Source organism: Zingiber officinale, chromosome 11B (genome assembly GCF_018446385.1).
Source record: "Zingiber officinale cultivar Zhangliang chromosome 11B, Zo_v1.1, whole genome shotgun sequence".
In the NCBI taxonomy this organism is placed as follows: domain Eukaryota; kingdom Viridiplantae; phylum Streptophyta; class Magnoliopsida; order Zingiberales; family Zingiberaceae; genus Zingiber; species Zingiber officinale.
Genome location: NC_056007.1, coordinates 68,466,538 through 68,486,483, shown reverse-complemented (window position 1 = coordinate 68,486,483; position 19,946 = coordinate 68,466,538). Strand labels below are relative to the sequence as shown.

The 19,946-nt window shown below is 35.5% G+C and overlaps 2 pseudogenes; both read right to left on the bottom strand.

Moving 5' to 3' along the window:
- Positions 1–11,621: 11,621 nt before the first annotated feature.
- LOC122035462 lies at positions 11,622–11,765 on the bottom strand (annotated as a pseudogene).
- Positions 11,766–13,226: 1,461 nt separating this feature from the next.
- Positions 13,227–19,489, bottom strand: LOC122033603 (annotated as a pseudogene).
- Positions 19,490–19,946: the final 457 nt, after the last annotated feature.

Here is a 19,946-nt window from a genome sequence, read left to right as displayed (position 1 = left end):
GTATGAAAAAACTGGTGAAAGATTTAGGTCTTCCAGTTGAAAGAATTGATGTTTGCAGAGATGGTTGTATGTTATATTGGGGAGATGATGCAGAAGTAGAGGTTTGTAAATTCTGTAATCAAGATAGGTATAAGACAACCAGGAGTCAACAACGACGTAAAGCACACAGCCAGTTGTTTTATTTACCTTTAACTCCTAGGTTACAAAGATTGTATGCATCAAAGGCAACTGCGGAACACATGACTTGGCATGCAACTCATCAAACAGAAGAGGGTTTAATGTGTCATCCATCAGATGCAGATGCGTGGAAAAATTTTGATAGAACATATCCAGATTTTGCAAAGGAGACTAGAAATATTAGATTATGTCTTTGTGCTGATGGATTTGCTCCGTTTGGTAAATCAGGAAGAAATTATTCTTGTTGGCCAGTTATCTTAACGCCGTATAATCTTCCACCTGGGATGTGCATGAAAACACCTTATATGTTTTTAACATTGGTTGTACCAGGTCCGCAAAATCCAAAGAAGTTAATAGATATTTATATGCAACCTCTGATAGCAGAACTTAAACAACTATGGGATGAAGGTGTTCCTACATACGATGTTTATTCTAACCAGATGTTTATACTGAAGGCTGCTCTTCTTTGGACCATAAATGACTTTCCAGCTTATGGTATGCTATCAGGTTGGAGTACTGCTGGGATCTTGGGATGCCCAATATGTATGGAGAGATCAAAGTCATTCAGATTGAAACACGGAAAGAAACCAAGTTATTTTGATTGTCATAGGCAATTCTTACCAACAAATCATAAGTTCAGAAAGAATAAAGATGAATTCACTAAAAATAGGATCGAAAGAACACTTCCGTCATTGAGATTGACTGGTCAAGATATTTGGTACAGAGCATCACTTTCCCTCTGTTATTGAACAACCATATGGTACAAATTATGAATATGGGAGTACACATAAATTGACTAAACAAAGTATACTTTGGGATTTACCGTATTAGTTTAGTCATTTGATACATCATAATCTCGATGTAATGCATATTTAGAAGAATGTTTTGATAATCGATAAATACTGTGATGGATATCACCGGAAAAACAAAAGACAATCTCAATGCAAGAAAAGATATGCGACTCATATGTAAAAGACCCACTCTTGATGTCGATGAAAATAGTAGAGGACCAAAGCCAAAGGCAATTTATACATTAAATAAGGATCAAAGACGTGTCCTATGTGAATGGTTGAAATCTTTGAAATTTCCAGATGGGTATGTCTCTAATCTTGGAAGATGTGTTGATATGAAAGAATGGAAGTTAATTGGTATGAGAAGTCATGATTGTCATATCATAATGCAAAGACTGATTCCTATTGCTTTTAAGGAACTCTTACCACAATTTGTATGGGGAGCGATTACGGAGTTAAGTATTTTCCTACATGATATTTGCTCAACAGTTTTGAAACGTTCACACATGGAGAAGTTAGAGAGAGATATTCCAATCATTTTGTGCAATTTGGAAAGAATATTTCCACCCTCTTTTTTTGACTCCATGGAGCATCTTTTGGTTCACTTGCCATATGAGGCCAAAGTTGGAGGACCCGTTCATTTTCGGTGAATGTATCCATTTGAAAGGTAGAGTATCTTATTTGTATAATTCGACTGTTTGAATGAAAAAAAAATATTTCTACTCCTGGATTATTTATATATATATATTTAATATAATTTTATATATCTTCAACAGATTCTTATATCATTTGAAGAAAAAGGTGAAAAATAAAGCACGAGTTGAAGCCTCTATTGTTAATGCATACATTGTGGAGGAAGTCACCACTTTTGCATCATATTATTTTGAACCTCATGTTCAATGCAAAAGGCGAAGAGCGGGCAGAAATGATGAGGGTCCTATTGATCCAAATGTTACCTCATTTTCAATTTTTAACTACCTTGGTCGACCAAGTGGACCATGTAAACAAAGATACTTAACTGGTAAAGAATGGCGGGCAGCCCAAACATATATTTTACTAAATTGTCCAGAAGTATCATCATATTACGAGTAAGTATATATTTTTATTTGTATTTCTTTATTTTTCAATTGTTTGTGTAACAATATATTTTTTTGAGTAGGATATTTACCAACTTATATTCTGAATTATCGGCACAAGAGTTCGATCGATTTTGTGAAGAAGAATTTGCTGCATGGTTCAAATCATATGTAAGTAAAAAATCTATATTTGTGTGATACATATGCATACTTTTAACAATTTGTGTTTTGACCTTAGGTTCAAGCTAATCAATCTCACCTTGAACAAGAATGGCTAATCCATCTGTCATGGGGTCCAAATTCATGCGTACGCACTTGGCCAGCATATTTCATAAATGGATATAATTTTCATACTCAAGACTATGGAATGGGCAAGAATACCACGAATAGTGGGGTGTGCGTATCGTCATCCAATGAAGGAGGTCCAAGTAATGATTTTTATGGTTTGTTGGATGAAATTATAGAAGTAGAATACCCAGGACCACAAATGCAAGTTATATTATTTATGTGCCGCTGGTTTGACCCTGTTAGAGGGATGAAAGTGCATCCACATTATAATTTAGTTGAAATAAATCATAAGAGATTTTATAAGAGATATGAACCATTTGTGTTGTCACAACAAGCAATTCAAGTATTCTATTCTTCATATCCGAGTTTGAAACGCGATAAGATTGATTGGTGGGCTGTTTGTAAAACTAAAGTACGAAAAAAAATTGAGGCACGTTGGGAAAACATTGCATATCAACAAGAGGAAGTTTTAAACACCTTTCAGACTGAGGAATATATTATTCCAACTTTACGAGATCCCAACGGTGTAGTAATCAACGTAGATAGAAGTGAAATTGATGATGATGAGGATGAGGAAGAGGAAGAGGAAGAGGAAGAGGAAGAGGAGGAGGAGGAAGAGGAAGAGGAAGAGGAAGAGGAGGATGAGGATGATAATGACAATGATGACTTTGATTTTTGATGATGGGTAAGTTTTGTTAGCTTATTTAAAGAAATTTCCCATATTTTATTGTATATACTGTCTCTTTTATAATTTGATTTACTTTATCTGTTAACACATTGTATTTATTCCTACAGGTCATCAGAGGTCACATTTCATAAATTTCCCCTCCATCCTTTTCCATAATCTTTATATAAAAATGGTAAGTTTTTAATTATCCTTTGTTATGTATTAGATCTGTAATTAACTTTATTAAATTGTTGAAATTTCCAGCATATATTTCGACGTGGTGGACGTAGACGGCGACCACAGGACCAGACACATCCATCACCTGCCAGTGAACCTAATCCACCCCCTACTCAGGCAAGCCCATCCCATGTGTCTTCTCCACCGGCATCATATTCCCCTGCCAGTGTACCTATGCCACCCCTTCATCAGCCGGGGCCATCTCATGTACCTTCTGCACCGGTTTCATATTCGCCGCCACAAGTACCTTACCCAGAACAGTTACCTGTCCACTCAGATCCTCCTGACTCAGCAAGAAACTCATTTGCTGAGTTTAGGAATGATAGAGCCCCTTTAGTCCCCATCGGTGATTCGTAAGTACTATAAATTATTTTATTTGTTAGACCTATCTTAATTATATAACATCGTTATTTTGTAATTTAATGCAGCTTTGAAAATCCGGTACAAGTTGTTCGAGATATAAATAGAATCGTGAACAACCATTGGGGAGGGGATTCTTTGACATATTCAAGCACTCCACCAGCCACAAAACAACTTTGGTGGAGCGAGTTCAAAGTATATTTTCATGACTTTACTTCAATTTTACAGTGATTATATAATAAAATAAATTTCTATTTCAGCGCTTAAATAATTGGGACCCGAATGACGAAATGGAGATACGAAGAATATTTAAAAAGAAATGTGGCGATCACATTAGACATGTATTAAGTCACGCAAAGAGTCGGCAGAAAAAGCCAAACTTCATCACTGAAGAAAATTGGGAGAGGATCACTCTATTTTGGGCAACGGAGGAAAGTAAACAAAGGAGTGACCTGAATAGAATGAATCAATCTCACAATTCTGGTGACTCAAGTGCTATATATGCGGGAGGCTCTATTAACATAGATGAGCATAGACGGAGAATGGTAATAGTTTCACTCTTTCACAAATTTTTAATATATATCAAATTATTTCGTTATTTGAAATAATATTTTTTTAGACCAAGGAGACAGGGAAGGAGCCTTCTTTCATTGATGCTTTCACTCGCACTTTTAAAAAAAAAGATAACACATGGAGTGGGGCGAGAGCAAAAGCAGTCAAGGTTGGAATTAATTTTTATTTTACCTTAATATATGGTTTAAATTTAATTAGTTACCTACCATTATTGTCTTAATATTATATGTGTTTCTATTATATCTAATCAATATCGTATGTGTTTTACAAAACAGGAAAAATATGATCAACTCGAGCTAGCCCAAACATGCTCACAAGCTGGTATCGATAGTCAGGGGTCTGAGGAGTCTGTTGGCAATAATTTGAGTTTATGGTTAGAGGCCAGTGGAGGACCAAAAGGGGGAAGGATATTGGGGATGGGTTCCTTGAGTAGAACCCAAAGATTAGTTGGAACTTCTTCCTCCACATCAGCACTTACGGGCCAAATAAATACCTTGACTGATGAGGTTAGCCATCTGAAGGAAAAAATTTCGCAAAGAGACCAAGAAAGGGTGCAAAGAAACCTAGAACGGGCTAATTTGGAGAAAGATATTAGAGACATGCGCCGACAACAAGAATTAATCATGCTACACCTTCAGTTGAGCTCCGCTCAAAGTCAGAATCCTCCCAATGATGACGATGATGATGCCTACGATGATAACGATGATGGCGGTGATGATTTTTGATAATTTTAATAATGTATGATGATTTTTTTTTCTTATGTTTACTGCTTTACACATTAATCAATGGTTTTTTAACTTTTCAACTCTGCCATTTGTAGGTTAAGTCTGTTGTCTTCTTGCACTGTTCCACTGTCAATGTATGAGATGACTTATCTTTGACGTAGACTAATCTATATGATTCTTAGTTGTGTACCAGTAACAAAATTAAAGCATAACTAGGCAATATGAATGAAGTCTCTAATACTCTGACTTTATTTTTTTTCCTGATTTGATAATGTTGTTTGTGCAGGTCTCAAGTTGGTGTGATCTCAGTGTAGTTGAAGACAGCTGTATTTGTTCACCTCTTTTCGGTATTCCTAAGTTCTTTAATATGTATTGACTGATCTATATATAAAGTTAGCTTTAAATAATTATGTTATAGTTGTTTAATTATATAAAGTTAACTTTAAATAATTATGTTAAAATTAGCTTTAAATAGTTGTTTCATTGTGTTCCTTCTTTTTGATAAGTTGCTCTTTCTTGTTTTGTCTTCAATGATAATGATGCATAAAAGTTCTGAATTTGATCTATGTACAGTCTCAAAACTATATAGATACATAAAAGTTCTATATTTCATCTAGAATTACATTACACTATTCTAAAATTCTTTACTAGATAGCGATGCATCCTCCTACCTTAATATTTTGTAAAGAGTTGTTAAAAATGTCCTAAAGTTATTCATATGAAATTGTCAACTAGTTAACACAATGAAATGAACAATTATTTTAAACATCCTTTAGTTTACATTAAATATCAACCAAAGACAAAACTATAAATTCAGCAAATTAAAATGAAAAATAAAGTTAACTAAGTAAGAAAATTTAAACCCTAATACCATACTTCACAATATCTCTCTCTCTTTCTCTCTATATGATGTGTCAATTATATTAGGTTGTATCGTAGTTACGATACATGTACTTAGCTTCAAAATAATTCTTATAATTTTATTTACCGTTGTTATGACATGGATGATTCATATCGTTGGTAAATATGACTTTTATTAGAATTAGGGCTTTTATTAGAATGTTTAAGGAATTTCACATTTATGTTTTGTTTCTAATTATTCTTTTTACATGGCCATATCGTATAATATTTATAATCTTTCTTGTTAGACATGATCTAGTTTATTTGTTTGTTGTTATGTAGGCAAAGGAGATTTGATGGGGATCAAAGATTTTGTGGCACATGAAGATGACTATATGTATTCTTAGTGTTGTTGGATGGATGGACTTATAAAACATTGGGTTGTTGAACTTTGTATCATATTTTCTAGTAGCTTGAACAAGATGGATATTGTAAACTTTGTTGAAATCTTTATATTTCTTGAATTATGAGTTGATCGATGTGTTGAATGTTAAATTTGGATGTGTTGAATGTTAAATTAGGATGTGTTGAATGCATATTATTTGTTATTTGAATTTGGTTTGTATGTATTTGGATTGTATTGTAGAAAGAAATTGAAGCTGGAAAAAATTATTTGAAATAGGGACGAATTTGGCAACGAAAATTATTTGTCCCAATTCTATCGTAATTTGGGACAAAATTATTTTCGTCCCAGAATTCGTCTCAGATTTTGGGACGAATCCACAAAATTCGTCCCAGATTCTGGGACGAATTTTGGGACGAATCCACAAATTTCGTCCCAAATTTCGTCCCAGAATTTGGGACGAATTCTGGGATTAAAATTTATCTGTGCAAAGAATTTGGCAAGTTTTTGTTGCCAAATTCGTTGCCAGTTTTGCAACAAATTTATTATTCGTTGCAACATTAGGAACAAAGATGGCAACAAAAATAATTTTGTCACCGAATTTGTCCCTAAATTCGTTGCAATATTAGGGACAAACTTGGCAACAAAATATAATTTGTCACCGAATTCGTCCCCAAATTTGTTGCAAAAATCATGACAATTTTGGCGGAAAATTTATGTAAATTCGTCCCTAAATTTGTTCCTAAGTTTGCAACAAAAAAAGTTTTCGTTGCAAATTTGTATATTTTTTTGCAACGAATTTGGGGACGAAAATTTTTTTCGTCGTCAAATTCGTCCCCAAATTTGCAACAATCCATAATTCGTTCCAAAAGTTGGCATCAACCATTTTGGGACGAAAAAATTTTCGTCCCAAATTTTGTCGCAAAAATTTTTGCAACGAATTTTTTTTTAAAATTCGTCCCCAATTTTGTCCCGAAATCCTTTATTTTTTGTAGTGATGCTCGTGTCAAGGGGGAGCTCCAATGGTAGATAGGAAGGTAGTCCCTAACTTGATCTTTAATCCTAATATTAATTCAAGTTTTAGAGACGTGCATGCTAGAGATAACAATGTAGGTTATTTACTCATACATAATTTTTGATTTAGGTATAATGATAGGAATAGAATTAACAAGTTGGATAACCCTAGGAAATCATACTCTAAGGTTAGACCTAATAAAAAACAACCCACTTTGCCTAAGGAGAGGAATGTGGTGGAAAACGTTGGTGTTAATCCCAAGAAGGGGAGACATATGCCTAGAAAGGATAGGTCTAGGAGTGTCCACGGTAGATATGTTGATTCTAGGATTAAGAACCTAGAAGTGGAGAATCAATCTTTAAGGAAAAAACTTGATAGGTTAGAGAAATCCCTTGAGAAATTCAATGTTGAATCTAAGGGATTAGGTATGATGTTGGGTAGTCAAAGACCCAATGGTGATAGATTCGGGTTGAGATACTGGTCTTCATCAAACAAGGGGAAGGGAAAGTTACCCATGGATCACTTTGGCAGGTATGCCATAGTAGAGTTCCCTAAGGCCAAAAGAATGTCACATACAATTATTGCAAGTACAAATGACAAGGGGGAATCCTCCAAGGCTAGAGAAGTGTCATATGTTAGGGTAACATATGACTATAGCAAGGAGAGGTAAAGAAATGGCAAGGAAAAGTCATTTAAGGATAAGGAGGAATTAATCAAGGATAAGATGTTTAAGGTAAAGAAATGGCAAGGAAAAGTCATTTAAGGATAAGGAGGAATTAATCAAGGATAAGATGTTTAAGGTTAAGAAAGTCAAGTTTGTAGGTCAAATGTCACCCGAGGTGCACCGTTGTGGCATCATATTTTTAGATGAGTCACTTAGGGAGGTGACTAGGGTTAAGAGCTCTAGGGGAGTTCAAAAAGTCAAATTGGGACTCATGATCAATAGATCTCAAGTGAACCTTGCTTGGGATTCTAGATGGGTCATGGAATGTGTCAAAAGGGTTAGAGATGAGCTTAAGTCTCTAATCTAATTGGTTGGCATATCAGAAGATGAGATTCATGCATAAGAATTTGAATAGAGTTCATATTGCATGATAATTAGTTTTAGATATATAGATGTCATATAAACTAATGCTAGGGATGCGTTATGGTTTAGTATGGACAGATATATCAAGAGAGAGCCAAAACTAGGACTTTAGGTCCAAGTTCAATTGAACCATTTAGACAGTTTTGGATTTTGTGTCAATCTTAGATCCATGATGACTATATTTTTAAATATATTTTTTCCAAATAGATAAGGGTAAAATAGACCTCTTCATAAAATTTGAGAATTTTTGAAGACCTATGAAATTTTTAATGTATTTCTGAAATTTGGTTCAGAATGTAGTTTGGGCTGAAAACAGGTGTCAGTCGATTGACTTAGATACCAGTTGATTGGTAACACTGTTCATTGAATATAGAATGGTTCAGTAAGATTGTTTCGACGAGGGCAATCGACTGGGATCTATGACAGACGACTAATACAGTTTGAAACTGTTTTTCAACAATAGAAAATGGCCAAAAGGATTATGTATATATATGTAATCTAATGAGAGATTAATACATGATAATTATAGTCATAGAGGTTAAAGAGTCCAATAATTAGGATATTGTTGGAGCTCCTTTTGATATATGGTAAAGGGGGGAAATTTAGCTTTAAGTGGGAAACCTAAATACCTTTGCGGGAAATCCTAGCTCAAAGGAGAGCTTAAGTGATTGGAGAGCCTATAATTAGGTTCCATGATATATGCATAAGTAGATTGCATATTTATTTGCATGTTATTGCATTATATATTTTTCCTAACTTAAATGGATTGTCAAACATAAAATAAAAGGATATTGTTGGAACAATCGGTGTACTCCTAGGTTTTGATGTTAGGGCAAAAGTTTAAGTTAGGTTATTATTATATTTGATATGCGCTTGTGAGTGTTCATGATGCATATACAACAAGGCAGAGTCCAAGTGTGATCTTGACAAAAGAAAGTCCAAATATGATCTTGGCAAAAGCAAAGTCTAAGTGTGGAGACTTGGCGGTGTAAGTCCAAGTGTATAGTCTTAGTAACGTAAGTCCAAGTATGACTTGGAAAGGTTGAAGCCCCGAAGCAAGGAGCTCTTGGCAATGGAAGACCTGACAACAAAGGGCATGGCCAAAAGAAGCACTTGAAGGTAAGGCATGAAGAATGGGAAAGCATCCGAGGGATGCAAGGCTAATGGAGGAAGCTAGAAGGCAACGTCGAGATTGTACGAGTGAGGACGAGTGCATGAGAGATTATACTCAGGGTAAAATCCTAACTTTAGGGCTTACCAGTCGATTGGTGACTTTACTAGAAACTAGTGGGAGCGAACATAATATTTCTGTTCTTTCAACTAAAGTGAATCAATCTACTAATCCTGGCACCAGTCAATTTGTATTGAGTCGTTGGGGCATAACGATCGAATTATCATAGAGGTCAGTCGACTGATGACTTTACCAATTGACTGGTAATGAAAAAACAGTTTGAATATTTTCCCCTAAGCTCTATATAATGGAGCTTGAGGCTGACTCGGGAGACGAAATTAGAGATGGTAAACTCCTAATTAGAGTCTCCAAACTCTCATGATCCAAGTGTGTATGATCAAGTTTGTGGCGAGGTTTCTCCACCGAGGAGTCGTTCACTAGCCAGAGTTAGTCGGGGATTGATCCACCGAAGGATCACTGGGATCATCCATCTTAAGGACACGTCGTGAAGTAGGAGCTTTAATTTTCGAACCACATTAAATCAACATATTAGGTTTGCTTTCTTGTTTTAGTTTAACTTTTATATTTTCGTTGTACGCTAACGAGTGTAGGAAGCAAATGAACGATTTAGGGTGGACCGTCTATTCACTCCCTCTTTAATCGGGTCAAAGGTCCCAATACTTTCCCCGCTCTCGGCATCCATTACGACGAGCCTCCCATCCTTCCCTCCCTCCACCTCCAAGCCTGCCTTCGTCTGAGCCAGAGCTCATCAGAATGCAACCGAGAAGCGAGGCGGAAGAGTAGTCAGAGGAAGTAGGGGAGCACCATTTTTGAACACCTCGTGACCCTCCACAGAAAGGTGACCCACCGACCCAAGACTCGGACGCCTCTGCAACATGTCGCCTCCCGGCCTCCGACAAAGTCATGGCCGGTGAGAGGCGATCGTGGTGGGTTGAGCAACGACGTAGACGAATTGTGAAGAAGCATCATTGCGTTGAGTGGGCAATGGAAGGCGTGGCGATGGTCCATTTAAAGTCATGGATCCTGAGATGGAGAAGGTAACTCCACCATCTGTCAGACGAGCAGGCTCATGTCATGGCCACTTAACAGGGAAGGTACACTTGGCGGGTCTTCATTTCATATACAAGAAAGAAATAGTCAACTTCATTTTGTGGCATTGGCTCATGGATTTGTCATTTGTGGCACACTCTGTATTTTATCTCAAAAATATCATCAAAATTAATATATACTAGCGATCGTGCACATGCATGGCATGAATTTGACTTTTTATACCAAGTGAGGTAATATAAAGAGAGATTTGAGGGAAAAATTATTAACCTATAGAAAATAGTTTTAATTTTTAAGTATTGCCCCTACCTTTTTTTAGTAGGGTAAGATTCTAATATTTTTATAATTTTATATACCTCTAGGGGTACTTACAAAAAAACTAAGGTGGAGCAACTGTCCCACCAAAGTTATACGTGGCTCCGCTCCTAGTTGCATGTGTAATATAATACATGAATGCGTGTGGATAATGTACTCTCCTTTATAAAAAAAATTAATTTAATTTTTTATATCAAAGATATTAAATTGATAAAAATAAATACTACACTTAATCTTAGCCAAAAGGTCATCCATTAGGATTGTAAACGAGCCGAGCTGATCTGAGATTTGGGGTGTTCAAGCTTATTTGATAAGGTAACTTAGCCGAGCCGAGCTTAAAATGAACCAAGCTTTTGAAATGATTGTTCAAACTTGACTTGGTTTATTTTTTATGAGCTTGAGCTTGTTTGAACCTTGGCTTGATTTTGGTTGATTTAAATGTTATCGAACTCTCAATTCAAGCTTGACTTGAGCTTGGTTCGAGCTTGGCTTGAGCTTGGTTCGAGCTTAGTTCGTTTAGATATTATCGAGTTCTCAATTCAAGCTTGTTTGATTATTTGAAACTTTTAGTTGTTTGATTGGTTATTGAGCTTAATAATTTAAACTTATTTGTTTATTTTATTGTTTATTTAGTATATTGAAAAAAAATTTATTAATGAATATGATTCATGAACATTGTTCACAAATATTGTTCACGAGCTAAACGCATATGTATTTAAGCTTGTTTGTTTAGTTTAACGAGCTATTCAAGCTTGTTTATTTAATTAATCTTGTGTATATTGAACGAACATAAATAAACTTTTACCAAGCCCTACCACATAAATTGGATAAGAGTGCGGTAAACCCATGCAATAGTGTAATACTAGGGTGACGCTCGAGAATCCTAGCAGCAAGCTACTGTAACAGACTCACCCTTATAAAAAATTAATTTAATATCATACTTGATCTTAGTCAAAAAGCAGAAAAAAGTATATTTTTTAGCTTCTTCGACCCAAAGTATTTATAAAAACTTCTCTACTCGTAGTGTTGTCAATTATAAGATGTGAGACTAAAGAGAACTCTAGATTTCTAATTGATTAATGAGAAAAATTCTCAATAATACGCCGCATCTGAGTCTCGAACACTAGATCTCTATCCCTAATTGATTAATGAGAAAATTTTCTAATAATACACTGCGCCTAAGTCTTGAACTCTAAAATATTGATTGATTAATGAGAAAAAATTTCAATAATATACCAAGTCTTGAACTCTAGATCCATGATTGATGCGTTTATGGAAATTACTAATAAATCTTGAAATTATTTCGATATAAAAAGAAAAAAAAAATATTAACATAATTTTATTTTAAATTTCACTAAAATTAGTTAGTAAAATCACATATTCTTAATAAAATACTAACATAACACACTTTTATATTAAAAAAATATATTAGAATATGTTAAAAATATTCAAATGTATTAAAATAACTTTAAAGATATAGATTATAATATTTTAAAAAAATCGTTAAACAAGATTATTATTTCTAAGTCTAACTTAATAATAAATCTTCTTTAAAATATTATATGTTGATCAATTTAGGAGATCATTCCGTACATGATTTATCTTTTTTATCCTGCTATAAGATCGATGATAAAAGATACTTAGGATGAGTAACATTTATGCTTTAATGATAAAAGGCAGTATTTGGGTGGTAGATTGTAATTGAGAACTAGAATTGAATCCTCAAGGAATAATTCTTTAGAGAATAAAATCTTTCTCATTTAGAGAAGTCACTCAGTCACTATAATTTATTCCCTTCATCTTGCTATAGAATCATCGGTGACAGATGTTTGGAATGAGCAAGTCACATTTTGCCGCATGATAAAAGGGACAATCTTTACCCCGTGATTGGTAGATAAATTTCATAGGATCAGATCAGCTACTACCAGATAAATGAAGGACAGAAATATTTGAACACCTAAGTTTTAAAAATGATAAAAGGGACAATCGCCCTGGGCACAGCAAGTTGGTCAGAGGAGTGACGGCTGAATCTCAACTTCAAATGTTCAATTCTCCAACAGCATATTTATCAAACGTCTATGATGTCGAAAACCTAGTGTGCAGGGCCGCCAGACTATGAACCGACTTATTTCGTAGATTTACTTGATGGACATAATATGAAATTGGACCATCTATTTAAAATTAATCGCATTGTAAAATCTAAATACCTAATATAAACAAAATGGTAAAAAGAGTAATCCAATACACAAAATTCCCACTAATACAGATATAAGGAAGGAGCCCACTGAATCTATTGTACATCATCTTACTTTAAATTTTACAAGATATTATTTCCGTGACATAAAATAATAATTTTACTGTTAAGCAAAGAAAACTCCCATTCGGCATGAATCACGAAGATCGAAGATCTGCCTCTCCCTGAAAAATTCATGGTGCAAAACCACTCGCCCTCCTCGGCCATCAAAATATTATCAATAAAATTCAACAACTTTTTGATACACTAACTGGCAAGTTATTCCTTAAAACAAAGAACTATATCCAAGATGATTATGGTTCTTGATACTTAATGATCACTAATGGCCATGCTAGGCTATCTCAAAAGACAAACCAACATGTGTAGATAAATACATAAATAGATAAACAAATAGTTGGCCAAACACATTAATATCATCATGCACTTAAGTAGTGAGGATGGGTGGAAGATAGTCAGACTTAGTACCAAGGACGGGGGCCTTGGTATCAGGAAAGCATTTCATTCCAGGCAACTCTGTAATTGTACCATCAGCAGTGACGTCAATGGGATAGCTAAGAAGATGCCCTGGGAGGTCACGGTCTAAGTTATCACTTGCATATAAATCCCAGTATTTATCTGCAATTCTATTGATCCTCTGAGCACATTCTAAACTCTCTGGTTGGAGGAAGACATTGTCAAGCATTCCAAGGTGCTCATACCATAGAGCCAGCCGGAAGCCATGAATTTGACCTCTTGCTGGCTCACGAGTCGATAGATGATATGGTTGATATGCCCCCATTGCAATTTCAGAGTCCCTACCTCCATCCATTGACCTCTGGTTGATGTTAGCTGACCCAATTATGATATACTCATCATCCACTGAAACACAAAAGTTTAAAAGTAATTAGGTTCTCATCCGTGTTAAACAATTTAGTGTCAGACCAAAACCATATACAAAATGCTTGACTTGATATGACATAGAAATAGTAGCTTGTTGACAAGACAAAAAATAGTGAAACCCACAACTTTCCCACAGGCAAAAGTCACTTCAACCAACAAAGCATAAAAGTGGAAAAAGTGTAGCGTGACTAGCATAAGAGTTCTAGTTTAAAAGATATTAAGACTTACAGATTTTCAACAGAATGATTTCCAAATTAGAGAAACATTTGTGTCCGGCAATAAAGTGTACCAAGGGAAAAAAAGGGCAGTTCCAAGATTAAGCAAGTGAATAATAAGGGTGGAGAGAAGGTACCTATCATCATCTTTGTATGAACATAAATCATGAACCGCCTAGCCTCTTGAGCCCTACTATAATCAGTGTCTGGTTGTGGTTTCTCTACAGGTTCATACTCTCCACTATTCTTTACCTCGCGATTTCCTAAACAGAAAAATTTCAGATAATCTTTTGGATTTGCTTCAATTCCTTTCGCTTGGAGAGCTTCTATGATGTCATTATACATCATCTCCATTGTTCGCCGTTGCCAATCTAAGATTGCTTGAACTGAAGCACTTTCTGGCACACCCTCTGGCCACATTGGAATAACAACATAGACAGCAAACCGTTCTCCAGATTCAATCTTACTAACAATCTTTAAAGACAGCTCCTTAGGGATAAGATGCAATGCATCAATTTCCTCACGCCTGATGCCATCAGCTTTCCATGCAAAAGAGCTACCAAGGAAGTACTGGTTTTCAATATAGATAAAGTTCTTAGCTCTGCGGATAGCATGTATGTAAGCATCTTGAATACTTCTATCAATGATATGATCCTTGCCACTTACAAGTCCAACTCTAGCAGCATCCTCTGGTTTATCAGGGAAGCCAAAAGCAGCACCTCCATCAATAGACCTGAAAAGTTGCACATTCCAAGTTTCTTTGTCCTCTGGGAACATGACAGGAGAAGGAGAAATTATGATATCAGAGAGATCCCGGAGCTCGACAAGTACATCTTTTCCTCCCTGCTTTCTCCATCTTTGTTCAAGTTATATAAAACATCCCAAGCAATAGGTCCTTCAAGTCTTGAGTGAATATCATGCCAAGGTTCTCTTGGACCACCTTTTCTTATCGATGACTCACCAAAATTTGGCTGATGGAAGTCATCGTGATGAGCAGTGTCCAATGTCCTGAACAGAGAATGATATTGTGTGTCATATCTGCCATCACAAAGATCAATTCCCCCAACAAAGGTCACTATCCTTCGTCGCTGTGAAGCCTTGTTAGGCATCTCATGATCAACAATGACAATCTTTTGATGATGAGTAAACATGGTCGCAATTTGGAGCCCTTTAACAAAGCTTCTACTATCATCAGGATTTCGTGGGCACAAAACACAGTGCACATCTGTATCGCGGAAAAATAATGCAGTATCCTCATCATGGGTTGCCATAAGACCATCTTTGTTTAGCAATCCTCCTGAGGTTCTATCATCCCAAACAAGCATTAGGACCTTCACACCTTCACTAGACTTCCTCTTTAGTAGCTCTCCAAGAGTGACATCTCCACCAGGCCTAGGCCTCTTTAAGTCCCTTAACAATGTAATTTCTGCGTACACAGACCACCCAGCAATGTATATAAGATGTTGAGCATTGCTAATTGCATCAAAAATATCCTCCCAGCATCTACCAGGCATGTAATAGTTCCCATCGGCAAGAGGTATTTGAGGAATAAAGTTGTCGGGGACGTGAGCATCCTGATAAAGAGTGACTTTGCAACCCTGCCTCTGAGAGAAAAATGAATAAGGCACACCAGGATATTTTGAACTTCTGACCCCCTTTGCCCAGTTTTGATCAGTTAAAACATTGAAAAATTGTAGTTTCACATGAATTTTAGCTTCTCCAACTGGATTCTGATTTTGATCACATATCTCAAGCCATCTGTCAACCTCACAACCAGGAAGGATCTCCTTGACAGACAAATAAGCTCTTCCAATTAATGTTGCTCCAATAGGATTGTCAATTTTTACAGTGAAGATGACATTTGCTGCCAAATGGGCACAGTATATGTGAAACGATTCATACCAACGTGGATTAATAGGCTCATCTGAAATTGTTCTGGTTCGACCAACTCGTGCCTTTTCCAAATCGATGGTGGCATAAAGTTTGGTAGAACCCTTGCCTATACCCACAGTGTCCTCAATGCCTTCAACAAGCTGACAAAAAATTCACGGAACAAACAATTGTTGGGAAAAAAAGGAAGGAACCAAAAAACAACATGCTGCACCAATAAGAACACCACGCTGTTGAAAAATGTATTATTGCTAAAAGTTAGCCCACAAAGAAATAGAAAAATATCATCGATGAGAAAGAAAACACAACTAGTTGGGAAGAAAGAAGCAATTTATGAGATAACACCTTGGGTCAAAATAATTTTGGTTTCATGGCTTATAATGGTTTGTATAAAGTGAGTAGAACTGAGAGTTTCTTCAGTGTGATAGACTAGCAGCCTTCACAGGCAGTCAGTTCAATGAAAACAAGAAAGGTGTCCTGGATAGTTGTTGCAGGATTAAGATTTAAGTCTTCAGTATTTGGAAATATACCAGATGACACTTTGGTTTCAAAAAATTTCGAAATTTGGATGAACTAGCATAGAAACTTAACCAAGTTTTCACTATAAAAAGGAAACTTAACCTAGTTTTTCACTATAAATAAATTTCTGATCTCTAAAAATTAATTAGGACAAAAGTCACACTTGCAATTTTTACTTAGAATGTTTCTGTAAAAAATTAGCAAATGTTATAACTATACTAATCAGAAGTGCAATCTAATGAAAGGTAGTATTATCAACCTTTTATATCAATCGCTTACCTTCCTATGTCTTTTGTCTGAGCAGAGAATTACATTCTTAGAAATTAAGTAACTACTAAAGAGATTTGGCTAGACAAAGTTGGTATGTATTTTCTCCTAAATTCCCGTTATGATTAATGGAGACATTGTTAAGGTTTATTTCTTTTGGGTAGCCACCTCTATTTATGTGATTACTTAGTAATCACATAACCAAGGTTATGAGGAATAAAACATAATCAAATGTTATTTGGTTCAACTTAGTAATCCAACAAAAACTTGTTTGTTTGAACGTTTTAATGAATAACCTAGTTTAATATTTTACTGTATCACCCTTACAAAACCAACTATATATTATTATTATTATTATTTAAACTTTACGTCTTTTTTACTTTTTCTTTTTTTAATTTTTTACGTTTCTATTTACTTTTTTCATGTTTTTAATTTTTTTTTTATGTTTTTCTTTTTTATGTTTTTTATGTACTTTTTTAATTTTTTTTTCCTTTTAAAAGTTTTTTTTAATTTTTTTTTACGTTTTTTTACATCTTTTTTCATTTTAAAGTTTTTTTATGTTTTTCTTTACGTTTTTCTTTTTTTTTTCATATTTTTCTCTTAGCGGAGGGTATTTTTGGTAAAAAAAATTATTAACCCCGGAATAAAAAAAAATCTCAATTTTCCGAGATTTCCGATTCCGGGTTGCATGCCCCTTTTGCTGACGTGTCAGACATAGAATATTACTCGGGAATCATCGATTACCTAAACCAAATAGGTTTCATTAATAACCTTGGATGGATAACCAAGGTTATCAAGGATAACCCCCAACCAAACGCACCCTTAGGGATTTCATTTAATGTTGCTCTAATAGAGTTGGTCTATATTATATTATGCAAACCCACCCTGTTGCAGATATAATAAATTGTAGGACCCTAGGAATTTCATTAGCAAATTTGTTAGACGATCGTTGGAGATGATAAATGAGGTAATACTTTCTCTACTTAAGTGACAGCCTTTTCTGTGTTTTGTCTCATCACACATTGAACTAAAAGTTATATGCATGACAACTTGGTTGTCACACTATAGCTTGATAGGCTCATGGGTGAATGTCCTAATTCAGTCATTAGTTATTTGATCAGGCTCATAAATTACTCAGTCCATAGTCCTGTAATCTTCCTTGACACTCAATTTATAGGTGGGACAATTTGCCCAATCATCCCTGTACCCCACAATTAGAAGCTAACTCAGATCTTGAAACAAGAGATTTTTTTTTATGCATTCTTAATGCTCCAGAGAATTCTTAAGGCTGCTTCTTGGTGATGATCACACTAACTGCAAATGAGATGTTTAATCTTGTAACTATGAGTTAAATTTTCCTACTAATCTCTTGTGATTCATTGGGCCACATGCAGACTACGTTGGATAGTGTCATGGGTTCTCATGTGCACCACAAGATGTCACACTAGAAGTGTAGAAATCCTCTGTTATTCACAGATAATGTTGAGATGTGTGATGGAGAAATGTTGCCGATTCACATAAGGAACAATATTTGGGATGCTAAAAGATTGACATGAGGTATCATGGATGAGACTCTGATACCATGTCAGGATTAATGGAGAAATTATTAGTGTTCCTTTTGCAAGGTAGCTCATTCTACCAGTAACTTGGTTCAGTATAGTAAATTTACACTTTACACCCTCCACAATGTGATTTTTACACTTAGGTCCCTAGTCTATAAGAATTCCCCTTTTCCCAATTCTATGAAAACATAAAACAAGGGAATGGACATGACAAGCGAGTAACCAAACCAAAGTAGCAAGGTCTTTTTTTATGTTATTTTAGCGAGTAATGGAAGATTGGTAAACCATCTCAGACATAACATCACAAATGGTTATCAGTTTCAGTGGAAGTTTCAATCTACTTCACAAAAATTGAGGTGGAAATTATTTCTCGTCTTTGGCTGGTTCCAGGTGAGTGATTTTGGTAATGGCCTTCAGAATTAGATGGCTTATACTTTATAGCAAAGTTACCTTCAAGTCAGTTAGCATCTTCTATTAAAATCAGCATTCAGCATCATCTACAAGACTAGCATCGACAAGTAGAAGCAAAGAGATGTCACCAAAAGTACAATTGATATGTGTAATATCGAAGTCATAACTTTGGATCAGTTATTAGCCATATTCAAGGTGGCAGATCAAAGCGAAAAGTCAGTAGCAATCACAAAAACTCAGCAGCATTTGTATACCTTGCGGAGAAATTTAGGAGCACCACCAGAAGCTCTGTATGGGTTTGTAAGGGAATCTGCCTCGTAGATCGTAGCGTGTAGGTTTCCATGTAACAAGATATGCGCCATCAGTCACCTAGAACAAGGACAATCGGATCACTATGGCTGTCCCACTCGAGGTAAAGAGGGGGGAAATGGATCCGAATCGAAACCAAATGGATTCTTTTAATTCTACGGAATGGTAGAAAGAATCGAAGTACGACAAGTTGCGAATGGTGTAGAGTTCTTACCAATCGAAAGATCGGCGAGGGAATCAAGACGACAACGAAACAGACGCGAGATTGGGATTCTGATGGGAAGAAGGTAAGCGAGGATCACAAGTCAAACGAGGCAGCGCCGCAGCGGAAAACTCGCCTGAGAACTCACCGATCATTCCACGACCCCTCCTTGCAATACTGTGCTCATACGGGGCAGTAGAAGTGTTAACGGGCCGGGTCCTGAACATCTAGGAATTGCACCGTGCCAGGTCCGGCTTGGGTCATTTCCGGCCGTGCTCCCACCGGGCTGGGTCCAATCTAATCGGACCCAGAGTCCAACAATAAGTTTAATATTATTTATTTATTTTACATGTTGTGACCATTTTAGGTACGACAGGTTTTATCGGAATGAGGATTATATGTAAAATTCAAGTTGTTGTGATTAGAAATTTTTTTTCTACTTTACCGTTTCATCATTATTTCCATTTTCCCTACCTAACTTTTGTGATTTTAAAAATATATAGCACATTTTTATTATATCTCCATTTAGATTTAGGTACATTTTCTTTATAAATCCATATGAGTTTGTTAAAAATTTACTACTCTCATTTTATAATTTATATGATCGTATTAAAAAGACTTTCATTAATACATTGATTTTTATTT